Source organism: Plodia interpunctella, chromosome 2, assembly GCF_027563975.2.
Source record: "Plodia interpunctella isolate USDA-ARS_2022_Savannah chromosome 2, ilPloInte3.2, whole genome shotgun sequence".
Taxonomy (NCBI): domain Eukaryota; kingdom Metazoa; phylum Arthropoda; class Insecta; order Lepidoptera; family Pyralidae; genus Plodia; species Plodia interpunctella.
Window position 1 is genome coordinate 4,982,181 of NC_071295.1, and position 18,099 is coordinate 5,000,279.

Consider the following 18,099-nt stretch of genomic DNA (forward strand, 5'->3'; position numbering starts at 1 on the left):
GTTTTAAGAATTCATAGCAACTTGATCGTAACGTAACGAAAAGTCAAACGTATACAATTAGCTGATGCCCGCAGCATCATTCCCGGTAGCCTATATTTGATTTCGGGTTATTATACATATATTCTAAAATATCATTAAAATCATCCCGGGCCATGATCCAGGCCTATATCGTAGATTGCACGTAAATAATAAATACAAATAATATTTACTCATAGTTCTAACCAGGCACAGAACATAATTAACATGGAACTGACATTCGTGCAAAGTAAAATATTTAAAGAAACATATTGAGCTAAAGTACTCGGTTTATTTCAAAGGAACTCGACTCTCTTCATTCCTAATATTTTCGGTTATTAAAATCGTATTTGGCGCAGTCATTTTAATTGACAAAACACATTTTGAAGTCAACCTTATTAAAATACAATGGTATCGCCAAGTAAAACTATGTGGTTTATTACTATTGATATTTGCCGAACTAATGTTCGGCAATTGAAGGCAACTCAACTTGTATTAATATATAAATTAGAGTTCTTTCAATGTTAAACAGATTTTCATCTAAAATACTCTGAATGTTTTAGTAGTACTCGTATTAAGTAATTAAATAAAATTATGTTAAGTACCGACCCCACATAAAGTGGGAAAAGGGTAGGCTGATGATGACATAAGTAATTACATAAATATCAAGATATGGACATTTCAATATTAGCTAATAGTATATGTCCGTAGTTACACAAAAGAATCATATTTTTGAAGAGTATCAATTTCAATAAAAAGGACAAGTTTTAAAATACAAGATATTTGTACAATATAATGACGCCATTATTATAATTAGAAGACAATTAGTGATCGTACGGATTAGAAACATGAGTCAGGTAAGGTCAGCATTGTACGTCTTGTTGCTAAGATTAGAGGTGACGCATCGTGCGCTTGGATTATGCCCTGTGGAAAAAAAGTTGTGGCAAGAAATGTTCATATACAGTTAAGTGTGTATTTATTTAACTAATTATAGTGGCATAAACTAAATTGTAACGACGATTTAAATGTATAACTTGTAAGGTAAGTTTGGTTACGAAACTGGATGAAGGGTTTTTAACCTACTTCCTTCCACACCTTCCCTCTCCTTCCATAAATAAAGCATAGAGTGAAATCTCATAATCGAGGCCGAAATAGTAGTTAATAATATTTCGAAGACAAACAATTCTACACTAATAACTGCTATTCAGTATCTTGAAAGAAAGGCGCAATCAACCCCTAAACGCCCGCTGCCAGTTTATAAACGGCAGCAGTACCATCGTTTGGGGTAAGGCGTGGTTGGGCAAACGCCCAGGGCACTGGATATAAAGGGACGCCTTAAGTTTGCAAGTTAACTTTTTAAAGTTGCACAGACGTAAATGATGCCTCCGATTCCCAAATCATTTTTTTATTTGCACAATATAACACGCTGGAAGCATAGAAGTACGCCATATTATTGTATGTATATGTGTAACATTTTGTATAATATTCATTCTGTATGCTATTTTAGTGAAAATATAAATTATTTAGGTTTATCGGTATCATTATCTTATTCTTTGTAATCGCCAATGCTTCTTTTCTTCCATTTTTCATTTTGCGAGTTACTAGAAAAATATCCTATAGAAATAATTTGTACTACATACTTAGTTACCTATTTTTAAGTTTCACATTTACGTTGTTATGTTGTATATGTACTTACATAAATAAAATAAAAACGTCTTTTTAATATAAAGGGCGCCGTTAAAAAGTTGCCCAAGACACTTGTAGTGCCAGAACCGACATATAACAGAGTATATATTTCAATAGCTCCCCCACGACAGAAGGGTCTAAAGCCGAGCTTCTACTTGAAGGCTTTCAAGCGAACACTTTTTCTCGCTTCCTTTGCCAACACCGGACGCACACTGTACGGGTAAATGTATGAATGGCATACTCGTATCAATGAGAATCATAAAAAGTTTATTGCTTTCATTATTGGAAGTACGCTTTGTTTTACCAATGATTTTAAGTACTTGCCCAATTATGTTTATTCAATAGAACACATAAAAATGGCGTAAACATTATAATTTTTTCAATACTTATGAGCAAGCAAGTACACATGCGGTCTACCTGATGGGAAGTGGTCACCGTTCCTGCAACACAAGGGGTATCACATGCGCGTTGCCAGTCCTGAATAAATATTTTCACGTTCTTTTTGAAGAACTTCATGTTTTATTCTCTAGGGAAAACCTTGGCAGGACGCTCATTCCACGACCTCATCGTATGCGGGAGGAGTTCTTTTTAAAGCTCAATGTACCAAAGCGACACTTTGTGCTTCAAGGTGTGGGAATGAATCCAATTTTTACCATTAATTATAATCATTTGCGATATTGGAGTTTTTGTTACGAAAAGGAAGTTGATTACGTCAATATACTAAACTAATATGTAATTGTTTGTTTGTTCTCATGATAACAAAAGTTTTTTTTTTCAATTTATGATTATTTCAAGGTACCTACTGTTTGTAGCTTGCGTAATGGTTTTTGTCGTGGAAAAGATAAAAGGAGAAAATTTAATTACGTTTCTTTTCGCCTATCTATTGTAGCGCCGGACGGCCTTATTCATTATTGTTCGTGAGAAAGTCCTAACTTGGATCTTTTTAAGTTAATGAGATTTTTCTTTGTAAAATATGTATTCAAACCCCTTTGGCAATAAGAAATACATTAGCGTGATATTCTTTCGTGGACCTTTGAATACTGCTGTTTATTTATGATAATAAGGTACAATTTAGTTCCATAACGGCTGCACAAGTGTTGAGTAGGTATCTACATTATTGAATATTCATTATTGTGTGTCGTCTCTGTTTAGGGAATAAGTACTCGTCTCCAAGAAATGTCGTTTTGAACAAAAACATGAAATATTCACAAGATGCTTTGTCCACAAATTGTGAAATCTGACGGCAAACATAGACATTTACAAGACAAAGAGTTTAAAATATCTGTAGATTTTCTTCAATATGAATATTATGTACATTGTTAAGACATAACATAATGTGACCAGAAAAACAAAAGTGTTACTGAAACGTTAAGGTTTGGTTCAATTTATTTAGTTTGATATACGCAATTAACTTATTGTGGAAATAATTTCTATAATCAGTTATTATGGTACTTAAGTTACAATCAAATCAGACAAAATCAAACAACTTTTTTTGTGAAATAATTACTTTTGCGTCAAGAAGCAGGTTTTTCTGCTTCAGGCAAACACAGTGCAAATAAGCCATACTTGCTGTTAATCCATATACATATATCATGCTCAGTAAAATCAAAATTAGGTATTTAGATATATAGGTACATGTCCTATTAGACATCAAAGATTAATTTGAAACAATTAAAAAATCTAGTAAATTTACAACAAGCTACTTTTGGAAATGAATATGCAAAACACAGCCGAGATTTTAACGCCAACTAGCATAATTTTGCCATTCGCGCTTATAAGCTAACAGACAGATAAGTGTAATTTATTTTCATTATAATTTTAATGACCCAAAGGCCTTAGTTACCGATTACGACCGCGGTGTTATTAAATGTGACACTGACAAACGAAAATTACTACCAAATTGTACATTTATGGTATGCATGTACCTGGTTAGGTATATTTCAAATCAATTTCTGTGATTTAGAAACAGTATATATGTATGATATGTATTCTGTTTTGCAAGGTACCTTATTTAACATTTTTTGCAACATAAAATAAATCTAGAATATAATTTTAATACATACATACCTTTAAGTTTTAAGTTGTTTCGTGTAAGTAATAAAGGAAGTTGATGTTTATTACTGAGGATTTATGTATGTACGTATGTTTGTTACTCTTTCACGCAAAATCTACTAGACAGGTTGTTATGAAATTCGGTACACGGGTAGAATACCTGGAATTATACATAGGGTACATTTTATCCCGAAATTCCCGTAGGAGCGAAGCCTCGGGACGCTGCTAGTCACACATAAACCTGATTATTATCAGGTTAACATTCAATTAAGCGAGTACTTTTTATCCTGAAATTCTTAGTCAGACCACGGCACGGGGAGCGGTGAAAACTGTTTTTTTTTAAACGAAGAACAACAAGTTTTTTGAATGAAAACTATGGAGTAGTTATATGAAAAGTGTATCTTTGTGATAGCGCCTCCATAGAGATGGAACAAATGAGTTCTGATGAGCATCCACACCAAAGTTCAGTGCACTCTATTTAGCTGCTAGGGATGGCATGTTTCAGATTGATAGTAATAAATTCTCAGGTTATTAAGGTAATCTTTTTTAACGCAGCTTGTGAAAAAGGTTGTGCGTATAGTATTAATATATAGGAAAACAATTTCAGAGAAATATATGTTATATATATAGTCCTGTCCGTCCTGTGACAGTCTAAATTCATAAGTATATTTATTATAAAAACGATCATGACGAGAAACAATGTATAGGTATACATTTCGATTACGCAGTATATATTTTATGTATGTACTTCAATATTGAAATAACTCTTACGTTATCAAAATAACGATAACAAAACAAACGTGCACAAGTGAGTGAAGAACATGATCTCCAACAAAACATTATCGTCTGCAGATATCTATTTCATAATTCGTGATATGCCGGTTCACTTTCTCGTTCCATCCGAGATCAATCTAATACAATTGGCTACGAAGGCTGTTCCTGTAAGATGTAAGGTTTGGGTTACTTATAGATAAGTTCTCTGATATTAAGATGTGTTGTTGGTAATCCAACATTATTAGCAAAATATTTACTTGTGCAAAATTCTTATATTCCACTTTTTTGTAATTTTGTGCCAATAAAATACACCTTTTCTTTCAACAATTGTATTTCTGTTTTGGCTGGCTATAGTAACCATAAGGCTATATCTACTAAACGTAATATTTCTATTTTCGTATCACAGAATGAAACTTATCATCAATAGATTATTTCTATTTTATTTGTTGAACAATTTTTTGTAAATTTGACCATAATAATAAAAGCTTGGTTTCTTGCCAATTATTTTCTGGCAGATGAAAACGTTTAATTTGATAGTAACTACTGCTTTTATTGGATTTATAGACGTCCTGATGTCATGTTTCCTGATGCATTGTTTGATGGATATGCAACTGCTTTGCAATTACAACTTCTTGTATCTCTTTTGAACAATGGGCATATTGAATCATATGTATATCTATATGTATTGCTTTAAATATCAGTTGATACTTAGTGATAATAAAAGTATCATGTTCTGTCCTAAGATTAACCACGATTCCACGACATATCGCAGTGAAAGTATGCAATCATCAGATTACATAGTCCAGGAGAAATGCTCATATCATGTAATTTTGTCATTCTCTTGAAAGTTTTCCGTAAAAAGTAAATTGATTTTGCAAATTAATTACAAGGTATACTAACATTAAAATGTAAGGAACTAGGACGTTATCAAAAGGTAATGATGCAGGTAACATGATACGAATACTCAGGGTTTTACATGCTTTTTATAAATAGGAAGTAAAGGAGTTTATTTCTCTTTCTGACCACGCAATTAAATCAGTCGCAGTTATATTTTATTTGTACAAGGAAGCTTGCAATATGTAAAATTATTTGCATAATTTAACGTCAATTATGAAATATCAATATCATATTTTTCGTGGACTAAAATTTATTATGTATCTGTGTTTTTAGGAATGTTATGTAAAATTTATGTATTATTTTCTTATATTAATAAAAATACTACGAGCCACGACACGAAATGAAAAGATGGCTGCAGGTTTTTGCCAAAACATAAATTATACTCTAGGAATAAATTACACATAAAGAATAATTCATTGTATCGTTTGTGATTCTATTCTAGATACTTGTATATTAAAAAAGTTAGATATAAGGAAAGTTAAATAGCAACTTAAGGAAAGAAGACATACCTAACCGTCTCCTTAAAAACTAGGAACTATATTATACTTGTTATCAATTTTTCTACTTACTATACTTGTAATCAATATCTATGTTATCAATTTTTGTAATTTTGGTGCAATAAAGAGTATTGTATTGTATTGTACTTGTAAATAATTTGCCAGCGGAGACATATCGATGGGGATTTTAACATTTTATTAAAGGTTCTGAAAAGTAACATATTTATATCGTTACCTTAACACAGTTGTGAAGGCTCAGTGTGAAGTTGAAGTAATTCGTGTTATATTCTCTTACATTTTCATAAATAATTTAAAAAAAACATTCGCACATCAATTTGTACCTAATTGGAACAGTAAATAATCTTACTCAAACAAAAATAACAAATGACGGCCATCGCGGTAGCAAGGTCATCGTTATTAGCACTTTTATAACAGTGACACGCGAAGATCATCATTATGTCAATGGAGGAATTGGGTGGAGTCATAATGACCAGATTGGCTGACAATTTCCAATGCAAATTCACAGGCTCGGCCGCAAGATCATTATACTTATGTTCGGTTGTGCAACACAAGGAAAATGGCGGATGTTAGTGTTAAGATGTCTCTTAACCTAAACATCTTTACTGCCTACGTGTAATATTATACTTGAATCACAGGAGTGGGGACTGGAATATCGAATGCTTATTTGTATGTACTATGCACAGAAATGTTCCGTTGTAACACAGATACTTCACAAGCTTTGATTTTAAGGAACTGTTATCTGTTACACTAGCTTTTGTTTCCTTCCTTTGGAAAATTTTGAGATAAAACCTAAGTTTATAGTTATGTATCAAGTATTATCAACATTTGTTAAATTTTGAGTGTTTTCAGTAACAAACATTCATTATCAAACTTTTGTATATATTTATTTTGTAAAAATATCAGAAAACCGCGTAAGATTTGTAGCACGAATCATAGAACTTGGTGATTGAAACAGCGAAATAAATCATATTATTTTAAAGCATTGCATACATTCTTGCATCACTTGAATAACTACATCATACTAAAAATATTGACTTGTACCTTTATCACAAATAAGTAGGTACTTGTTTATACTCGAGGTGAATGCAAAGGACACATTCTCCAACTCTGATTCAACAAAATACTTCGGAATCGATTACGTCAAATTAAAATTTGTCATATTCGATCAAGAATATAAATAGTTTTTTAATAGCGGAACTTCTTTTCAATTTATGATTAGGTTTTCTGATGAAAGTTATAATGTCACGTGTTAAAGTTATTCCTTCTCGTATGAATCACATTTATCAATTGAATCATATTTAGGTGTTGAAATCAAAATCAGTGCAAAACTCAAAAGCAGTGATCCAGTTTAGCCTATACGATGTATGTGACAAAATATTGATGCAAGGCGCATTAGTAGATGATATATGTATTATGATATGAATCATTGTAAAGAATGCTTGATGCGGTCAACTTCTGACCTTGCTTCTCCAATAGACTCCCAATTACGTTAAATTTTTATTATACTTAATTCAATTAATATTATGTCACTAAAATTTAAATACAAACTAAGAACATATATTATAATAAGTAGATATATCGTACCGTAATCGATTTAAGAAGAATTGACAAAAAGCTTAAGACTTTTTTTCTTATATTAAAAAAACAAAAGTCACCTACCTTACAACTTATTTGAGGGTTTGGGGCTTGTTACATGAAGTTCAAATATTCAAAACACTGCACTTGCACTGATTGGTAAATTACGAGGTCAGTATCTTAAAACACAGATGTAGTTAAACAGTCCACTGAACTATTTCCACTCAAACATTTATCGTTGATATTGCAATTGTAATTTTTTTGATAGTAAACGCGGCGTTCGCTTCAGCGGAAACTCGGGACCGAACTAAAGTTATTTTATAGTCTGTCGTCTGCGGTGCTGTGTACGTGGTAGACCTGAGATATTATCAACACGTACCTTATCCATCGCTCTCTTTGCCGGTTTCGCTTATGTTTACTAATAGTAAGTCTACGCATTGTATGTTGCGTGATATATAATATTGGTGAAAAAATAAAATTTTGGTAAAGTAAACGGAGATACGTTGTCAGGCGGGATTTCTCGCACGTGAGAAAATTTGATTCAAGGAAGATTATATATCCAAGTAAATTCACATGATTTTCGTAGCACCCCAAGGGTTTTTATCAATTTTGTTTATTTATTTTGATATGCGAGGAGTTTTACATTTCTATACTTTTAACGTGGCATTTCCTTCCAAGTTAGAAATAATCATTTATTCTTATTTTAGTAAAAGTTTCTTTTACATAATGTGTATAAGCGAACCTAGACAAACAATTTTAAATATAACTAATATACATAATATATAATAACTATAGATTATCAAAATCAAAAAGATATACATATAATAAATACACCTACAAATATAATGCATTGAACAAATGTCGAATCAATTTCGCGTGGCAAGCGTTTTATGGAGATTGTTTACTTTTAGCGAACCATATTGAGACAACAACGCCAACTGTACACAGCGAGTAATGTAACACTACGTCGTGCTAATTCAGTAAAATATTATCATGTTTAACACTGTTACATTGACAACAAATTCCACTCAATTAAAAACCTTAGTACACTGTAATAAGAACTTAATAAATCCGTTTAAAAGTTGCATGAATTGCCACTTTTGTGAGAAAATAAATGGACGTTGGACATTTAACTTTAAAATTGACCAACAGCACCATATCACTTTTATTGTACTTGACAGTTTAATTTTGTACGAATTTGGAAAGAACTTGTGAAATCACTTATTTTGTAATATTCAAAGTAACAGTACTGTCAGAATTAATAATTGTGATATTTTTATAATTAGGTACCCCATTAAATCTATGGATCGACTTTGTTTTATTTGTTTGAGGTTTGACACAATTTGTGACCAAGTTAATAGATTATTAACAAGCAACCAAGTTAATAATCTACTTAGTTATTAATGTATTATGTACTTAAGTTTTATAACAACGATAAATATATTATTACTTTATATAAGTACGAGCTTCTCATAATATTATCATATTTAGCTCCTTGCAGGAATCATATCCAAACCGTAACAGAATTCAGTGCAAGATCAATATACATTAATATTGTTATCTAACCATTTAGTAATTATTTATTCAAGATATAATTTAATTAATTTAAGTGATATAGCAGATACTAATTAACAAAATACAAAGGATATGTGTGCAATATTGTGTTCACTAAACAATATATCTGTCTAATGTGTATACTTCTTCTTATCGTGTCGGGTAAATTTGTGAGGACAACCACAATGCCACCGAATCAGCATTTTCTGTGTACAAGTGATGTACATAGGACAGGACAATTTAAATTACTATACAGTGTAATTGTTTTTAGGAAAGCTTATAATAAAAATATTTTTTGAACCGTCTACTGCTACAGATTGCACGTAGGTATTGGAATCATAAAATGCATGTCACTTTGTTTTTTGTCGTCGTTTAATCAATAGCATTATCAAGTGATAAATATATGAATAATTTTTATCTATAGTATCTTTGTAGGTGAAGGGCAAAAGAAAGTAGATAGGGATTACCATTTGTAATGCTTGGAAAGACCTAAATAAGAATATGTGGGATTAGCTCTAATGTTATGTATTATATATACGAGTAAGTATCAGTGTGAATTTAAGTTATAACTATATTATTTTAACTAATGATGGAGGTATTTATACGAAAATCATGCTTATTGAGTTCAGTGTTCCACCGGGCACTTACTGCAGTGTCAGGGACCGACCAATCCGATTAGCTATCGATTGCTTACTCTTCCGGTACAACTTGGTATCTCTAATGGAAAATTGTTGCAGTTAATCGAGATGTATTGCGAAAGAAATTATACAATTTTCATGTCCAGACTTTGAAATTTGTTATACTGGCGAGCTGGCGAGATAAACCTCCTAATGATAGTAAGTCAAATGTGAACTTTTAAATACCGACATTCGTATGTACAATTATACGTTTTTTAACTTTTTAAATACCTATAACCGTCAGGATCGTTTCTTATCAATCAGCTTAAAAAATATGTTCATTTTGACTTTTCATCACTTACCAAAATTATGTATCTAAACAGTGAGATGTAACCAAAACGACGACGTGAAGCATAGCATTCAGTTAATTTATGGGTTACAAAAATGGACACGCAGCGACATGTGCTGGTTTATTGTTTGGACACCTGTTAGGTATACGCTTCAATTGTCTAGGCTACTATGGTTTTAATAGTTAAAGTTATAAAAAATATAACTAAAACACAAATTAGATCAATAAATATTTAATGATATTTGATAACCTGAATATAATATAACTTTTAAACTAATAAAATAATAAATGACTAATAAAATAAAATTTTAAATTTTATACTAATGTGGATTGCAAATCTGAATAGCTATGCCTGAGTACCTATAATCGAAATCAATCTGTATTTCAAAGAGATTCGAATCTACAATTTTAATGCCGTAACAGCTTCATTCCCGATGGACTAATAGGCATAAAGATGACTATGAAGAAACTGCGACACGCCTTGATATAAAACTATTAACAGGAGTTCCTTGACCCACCAAGGTTACCTCTGGCCACATTGCGTGCTACATTATATTCAAATTTGATATTTTATATTTGGACTTAGGTATGTCATTGTTTCTTTGTAATTAAAAGCTTGACAAGGTTCCCATGATCTTTCATGTCAAAATTGTGTATCTGTCGAGCATGGTGGCTAGTTATTAATAAAAATATTTTCCATTGTTTCTCACATAGGTATCCTGTTCTGTTGTAAAACTTTGTGCAATTTTTTACGAATCATTAATTGTCCTATCATTATTATACCAGATATCCCAGAGATACAGAACAATAAACAATTGTACACTCGTCAAATAGCAGCAGGATTTTTAAATAATTTAAGGCTATTCAGGAAAGCGTTGACTGTGAAGGGCCATACGTTGTAATTAGTGAGTGAAATGCTCAAAAAGACGGGTTGGTTAGCCAAGGGCCCTCAGTGTGCACTAGCTGAATCTAGACATAATAGGGCACCAGGAACTAATGACGGCTATTTGTTGCAAAGACCCACGTGTGACGTTACTGCATGAGCGTTTACAGCATTTAATTAAAACAATAAAACAACACCTGCTCAGTTTTCTATCTAGGGTATCATAATAATTAAATTAAGATATCCTGGGTATCTTCATTTAATTATTAATAATTAGTTATCTTAATAATTAAATTAAATAGCCTAGGTAGAAAACAGAGCAGGTGTTGTTTTATGATTGTTTATTTTGTAATTATTATTGTATTATTAACAGAACGGCATTTAATTATTAAGATATGTACAAAAAAAAAAAACAATTTTAAGAATATTAAGAAAATATATAGGTTCTGATTAGTAAATCTAAAATTAACATAGATGGCGATCCATCTATGTGTAATTTTCTAAATTAGTATTAAAAAAATCTCAAAACTCATCTAATAGTTAAATTTGCGTAGGGCTTGTTGGAAAGAAGAAATCAAGAAAATACGGCGTACCCATCTCTGAAAATGAACACATAAATTCAGCTGTTGGCAAAGATTTGTTGTATATTAAATACTTTTACTAACTGTAATGTGCAGTCACTGCTTCTTGTTCTCCACTATTGTTGTTTAAATTTGATGATGACGATGGTATAGCATATAATAAAAATAGAATAATAAAAGGATCAAAGCTTAGTATGAAAATAAGATTGGCCTTAATAACATAAAGCAATTGACACCAAATCAGAATAGAAGGAAATCACTGATTGGGGGAACTAATTCGTTAATAGCTATCGGTCCTTCACAAAGAGCTCATTTGGTCACAACGTCGGCGTGTCAAGTCTTAGAAGACGTTATTAATAGTCATTTTGTTCGCTCTAAAAGTAATGTCTCCAGAAATAGACCCGCCAATCATTGGCCCGTTGTTAAAATTAATGTCAATTAAAATGGATTTGAATATAAAACTAAGAGAACCTTTTTGCTGAATCAAATCGTATTGTATAATTATAACTAACAATTGATTAACTTTTTATGTTTTTTTTGACAAGTTCAATAAACATAAGTAAATAGGTAAGCATTTCTTATGTTAGGCTCTTACCCCCTTATTAATAAAAACGTTGATATCATCCTTGAGTATGATGATGTATAAACTAATGTTTTACAATGAAGACTTCACACGAACCATGCAAAATCTAAAATCTTTATCTGCCAAAGCTTTATTTTCAGCCGAAGCGACCGAAATATTTCATCATTTTGTTATGGTTATATTGCTCTCCTAATCTAACAAAGCACTGCTAAAACTCCTAATTTTAAATGATTTTTTATTATTGTCTTATATCATTTATTTCGAGTTCCACCAATCATTTGCCAGAAATAAAGGTTTCCATATCTATTGTACGAAATAATGTGAGATAAGCTTGAGTTGAGTGCAAACTATAAACATTTGGAACTAATCGCTGTGTGAGCGAAGCACAGGTGTGTGGAGCAGCTCAACAAAGTTCACTGATCCTTCCGCGCTCCCAAGATAATAATAAAGATAAACTTGCATGAAGAATTGAGTTCTTTTTGCAAAGATATTTTATCGGACATAAAACTAGATTTCTGAAATAAAGAATTTTTAAAAAAATTCTTATGCAAGTACATCAAGAAGATCGTTTCTAGTAACCTTATTCGTTATAATGTTGGAATGGTTTTCTTATAGATTCATTATTCTTGAACTTTCTTCACAAAATATTGGTCTAAGTAATAATTTTGAGTAGGTATATCCCATTTCTTTTCAAATAATTATTAATTCAAATATCATATGATATTTGGAAGTGGAATAATAAGACATTTTGAATCCAATATCTCACAATAGTCTCGTCTGGCCACATACCGTTCGCGATAGAATTCCGGTCCATCGAATGTCTTGGCTGGTACCGTATGTTAACTGCCCTAGTGCACGCTTCACCTGTTTAGTGTCGTGACTACGTTTTGCGTATTTTCAAGGTTCTATCCTTATAAAATTTATAGCTATGCTTCCGAGTAATTCAAGATAGCTTGATGGTAACGCAACGTGTGCCTGCGTTGTCCTTGTGTATGTCATTCCAAGTAGATCCCGAAATTTTCCTCGATACTCTTGCATCTTTTTGCTTCCAAGTAATTCGAAATATTTACGTTATTATGGTAACAATAGAACATATCATAATAATATTTTCGTCTATATATGAACTGTATAATGACAGGCTGAGATTCAAACTATATGGATCAATAGTGGTGACATAAAAGTCAAAAATACCAATTAAACTTTTGTTACAAATAGATTTTTGTCAACTATCCAATAACAAATTTATTTGTACTACTTCCCTGTTTCGTATTCTCAGTAAGTTTAATCTGGTCAGTAAATCGGCCGGGTTTCGAATGGAATTAGCACATTATTTATAACTTCCACCCCCGCGCTGCAGGTATGCGCAGTACAGTTCCGATGTGTTATTCTGACACCAGTGTCGGCTTAGATATTAGAATTGTATTGTTCGTTAAATCCTAAGCAAATATTCATACAATTTATAGAAGTGGGCATTTCAATCCGACAGCGTCTGGGGACGTTTCAGAGCATTTCATAAATGTGATTTTATATTAAAATTTAAGTATTTTTATTTCATATGAACTGTGCTAACTATATGTTTTTTTATTTGTAATATCTTTATCGTATTTAATATTAAATTATGTAATAGACATACAGGTAAAAATAATTGTAGCACCATTTTCCATTCTCATTTGGCAAAGTAATTTTCGTTTCAGAATAAAAACGACTGTCCTCATTGCTTTTAGTCCGCCGAATAGCTACAAAGTATTGATCTGTATCTTTATTTAAAGCATTGTAGGTCAGTTTTACTATTTCCGAACCTGCTTTGCTTCGGTAGTTCCTAATAATACACACACATTTCGGCTATTACAATTTATCTTCGTTATCAATAATAAAACTGACAATAAGTAGATCATATTTCAAATGGAGTACATATTTTGTAAGTAAGTAGAATGTTTTTGGGTAAATGTACTAAGCTCTCCCATAATAATATAATTTTCTTATTCTAACGCCTTCTTATTTCGTAAATATCTTATTTCATGAATAAATGAGTCTTCTTTTTCATAAAATTGTACAATATTTTGTGGAAGAGACATGTAATGAATTAGCCCTTCACTTTGTCTTATTGGTGCCCTGACAAGGCAGTTTATTTTCTTCCTGTAAATAACACAACTTGAGAGAGGTCGGGCTGTAGGCTCCTCACAATTTAGTTTAGATTCACAAACTTGTAATGTATGCGGGATACGGGATTCACCATTTTTCAAACACATTAAGTTCTTCTATTTTTTCCGTAACTCGAATAATATGAAGTAAAAGTTTTCCTGAAGTTTTGTCTAATAAATAATATAAAAAGCCTTCTTTGCGTTTGATAATTTTACAAGAATTTTCGTTTCCTACATTTTAAAATAATTTGCTTGCTTCCAGATAGTAGTAATAATTTATTTTAAAACTTTCACTTCTTACAACAGGTAATTCCTAAAGTTAAATCAATTACAAAGATACAAATGGAAATACCTTTTATAGTCCCCTTCATATATTTAACGACAAAATAATTTATTATTGCCATAAAGATTTTAAATCTTGTCATAAAGTTAAAAACGGACGACAGAATAATCTTATATATAATTTTGCTCATGATGTTGGTTATCATGTTCACGAATCCTTACTCCTGGCTACAGCTATCTCCAGGACATTGCTCTGCCTTATCTTCTGTCCTCAAGATAGGACGAAGTCATTTAATATGTTTATTTCCCTGTCTCTACTAAACGGGACAGGATGTGATACCAAGTATACATGGAAGATATAAGCAATTATTTAGGTGGACAAACAAAAGTAAATTCCGGTAGCTTCGGATAATTTGATCTAGAAGGTACAAAAGCCATATTTGATTCAATAAATCTTTAATAGCAAGAATTACATAGAGACATATTATTCAGGCAAATCCCCATATTTTGAATTTTGGATTTTGGATCTTCAAGTAGTTCGAGTTTTGGCTCGATCACCTACTTTGTGTCTAAAGTTTTAACTTCTACCAGAACTTAGACTGAATCATATTATTACGACTGATTTGGTAATAGCCAATAAAATCTTGCATTTGCATTGCGATTACCTTTATGATCTCTGTTATAAGCTGAAGCTGAAGGAATTTTAATTAATTTCAAGTGATTGCTATGTCGTAAGCTCAAAGTTTTAGTTGAGACGTAATTTGAAATATATTTCGTTAGAGTCAATCAGTAGATTTATAACATTTCCAGATATTTTTGGTGATGTAACATTGAGATTTGAGATAATCAAACAAATCAAGATTATTTACAGGTTAGGCCATTCAAGGAAAATAAGAAAAAATAACTTATAATATAAATTTACTGGTTTGTTGGTAAATATGTATTAAATAATATTACGTAAAGGTTTATTCGGAAAGCAAAAAATAATAACTATACGAGTACAAAAAAAAACAACAAAACAAGCGGTAGCTTACAAGGCACTACACTATTAAGACGAGGTGGTAAGATGGATAAAAAAATAATAACAGACCATCTGGAGCTAAACAGGTTCCCACCGGATGGTGCGTGGGACAGGCATGAAAGGGAACTTTTTGTGAATATCAATAGCAAAACTACTGCAGTTTTTATGTTTTGTGTCAAATGTTGATCTTATTGCACACATTTTAAACTAACTGTCATCAGTGGATTCCAGTTTACATAAAGCAAAGGATACAATCTGTAGGAAAGATAGTTACTGTAATGCACCTGAAATCAGACGTCAAAACACCCAAGCAATAAAAAACATCCCTTAAAGAGAATAGTCATCTGCTAATAGAAGTTATTAAAACAATTAACGAATCGCTATACACAAAAAATATATGATCGATCATGACAATGATAAAACAATAACAAGTACATACACTTCACCAACCTAAACATGAACAATGATACTCTGACTTGTTTAGGTATTGAATTCAAATTACTGCACCAAGAATGTATTACATTACATTTATGATATATAATGTATATTTTATTTACTAATTTGTGATTCCAAAGTCTCTACTATTTAAATAATAATAAATTGTTTAATAAATTACCCAGTATCTGGTTTCTGGTAAAGAACTGGTTCCTGGCGGATGAAAGCACTGCTTGTCGGAATGACGACAAGTAACTTGTTTTATTAATGGTATTAAATATTTGTTAAAGATTAATACAAATAGTTAACGATCGTGTTTGATATTGATGATGATTGATAAGTTGTTTTTTTAGCAAAGAGAACAATGCCTATATAAACATATTTGGTGAGTTTCAGTAAAGATAATAAATATAAAGGCATTCCTTATATTTCCCCATATTTCCAAATTTTAATAACGAACGAACAAGCATAATGTCAAAACCATAACTTGGCCGTCCAAAACTGTGTATATCAACAAAAATAAACTTTGCTTACCTCCGCAAACAGCAATTAGTACGCCGGCACCGGTACAAAAACAAAGTTTATATAGTCCTCAAAGCAAGAAAAATCCAAAATTCCTGCTTGGTGCTCCCTGACGTGTATCTTTCACAATTTATTTCAGTAAGTACTGAATTAATAAGTTTCACTACACAAAAAGCTAGAGAACAACTTCAGATCGCTGGAGAAACGTAGCCGTGCACCGATGCTACATTTAAGACTGGCGTGCCGCTGACAATGGTTTCGTCTGTGTTCGGGTCTATTCGGGTGACATCGGGTCTAAAAGCCCAAAGCACAGAAGAGTGGAATATAAAAACTACAGAACGAATGGGTAGAACGAATAGCTTTGTCATGTTATAATTCTTTGGTTTTTGGGAGAGGATATTTTTTAATTAGGTACATAAAGATAGATATTGTTCCTAAAGAGTAGCTGTGACAAAATTTAAAACACATTTAGGATTTTTTTAAATAGCTACTTATATTGATTATTCAATTATTGTCAACCTTAATCATTAATTATCATAATAATAATACTTATTGGTATTATTTTCATTAATATTTAGGCAAAAGATTGTTATTTTTTATAGATTACCTTTTTGAAATATTTATAGTGAGTCTTCCTTTGTCTGGCTAGATAAAATATTTACCAAGTAGATAAATATTAAATTTTCCTTCTTTTGAAGTACCTATCTTAAGTTTGAATTGTAAAAGGCTTAGATTTTTTGCCAAATATTTAAATTGTATATTTGGATGCGGGTTTCATTCGTCAGTGTTATCTATAGGTGAGAATCCCTTAGAACTTTTTTCTAGAAGATCCTTTGCAGACATATGACACGGGCAAATAAAGTAATCGTTCCTACAAATTTCATTTGTTAGTAAATTATTTATATTTGTGAAGCCACATGGACTAGTTGAGGCTATATACACACAATAGTCAGTTATAATAAAAATATATGAGGAGAAAATCGCAAGTAGAGGAGAAGCGGCACGGGCGCCACAAAAATCGCTGCAGTATTTTTCCGCCTCTTCTTAAAACCAGAGTGGTTCTAGGAAGAGGCAGTGTGACGTTTTTCAATTTTGTTTTCCTAGACATAATTGATGTTCATCTAGTACTTATCCATTAAATAGGGCAAAGTTATTATTAAGGACCATTAGGTCCTCTTATGATTATCGCGGATATGAACTTTTATATGATTATTGTGGTTATGAACAAATTACTTAATAATCTACACGGTGATAATTTCAGCTCATTGCGTGTGGCACTGGCACTTCACTTGATGCTGAGCAAATGCAACATGTGTCAGTTTGACGTAGTGTCGCAACACTTGCAACTAAAGCAATCGTGTGCATAATTATTTCTATACCATCCATCAATGTCTGCACTAGTAGTAAATAAATTTAAAAGCATCTTACATACATCTCGTACGATTTGAGATAGTGTCTATGCATTTTGTTAAATACCAAATTCACTCTGTAAAACTTTAAACCAACTTACTACATGACTATATTACAGCTTTTTGCTGATGAAACTGAAAAATGCAATGAAAAATTTCCAGTAAAGAGGAGCTCGTTAAAGCGCAAATGAAAAGAAGTAAAAAA

The 18,099-nt window shown here is 31.6% G+C and overlaps 1 protein-coding gene across 4 annotated transcripts in view; it reads right to left on the reverse strand.

Moving 5' to 3' along the window:
• Window positions 1-16,724, reverse strand: part of LOC128677345 (uncharacterized) — a 35,305-nt gene extending 18,581 nt beyond the window's left edge. For 2 of the 4 annotated variants that reach the window (XM_053758119.2, XM_053758128.2), the window contains exon 1: window positions 7,602-7,824. The gene's annotated coding sequence lies outside the window, so the exon portion shown is untranslated. Of the gene's footprint in view, window positions 1-7,601; window positions 7,825-16,497 lie in introns of those variants that run through there. The other 2 variants (XM_053758110.2, XM_053758136.2) reach the window with 2 other exon arrangements.
• Window positions 16,725-18,099: the final 1,375 nt, after the last annotated feature.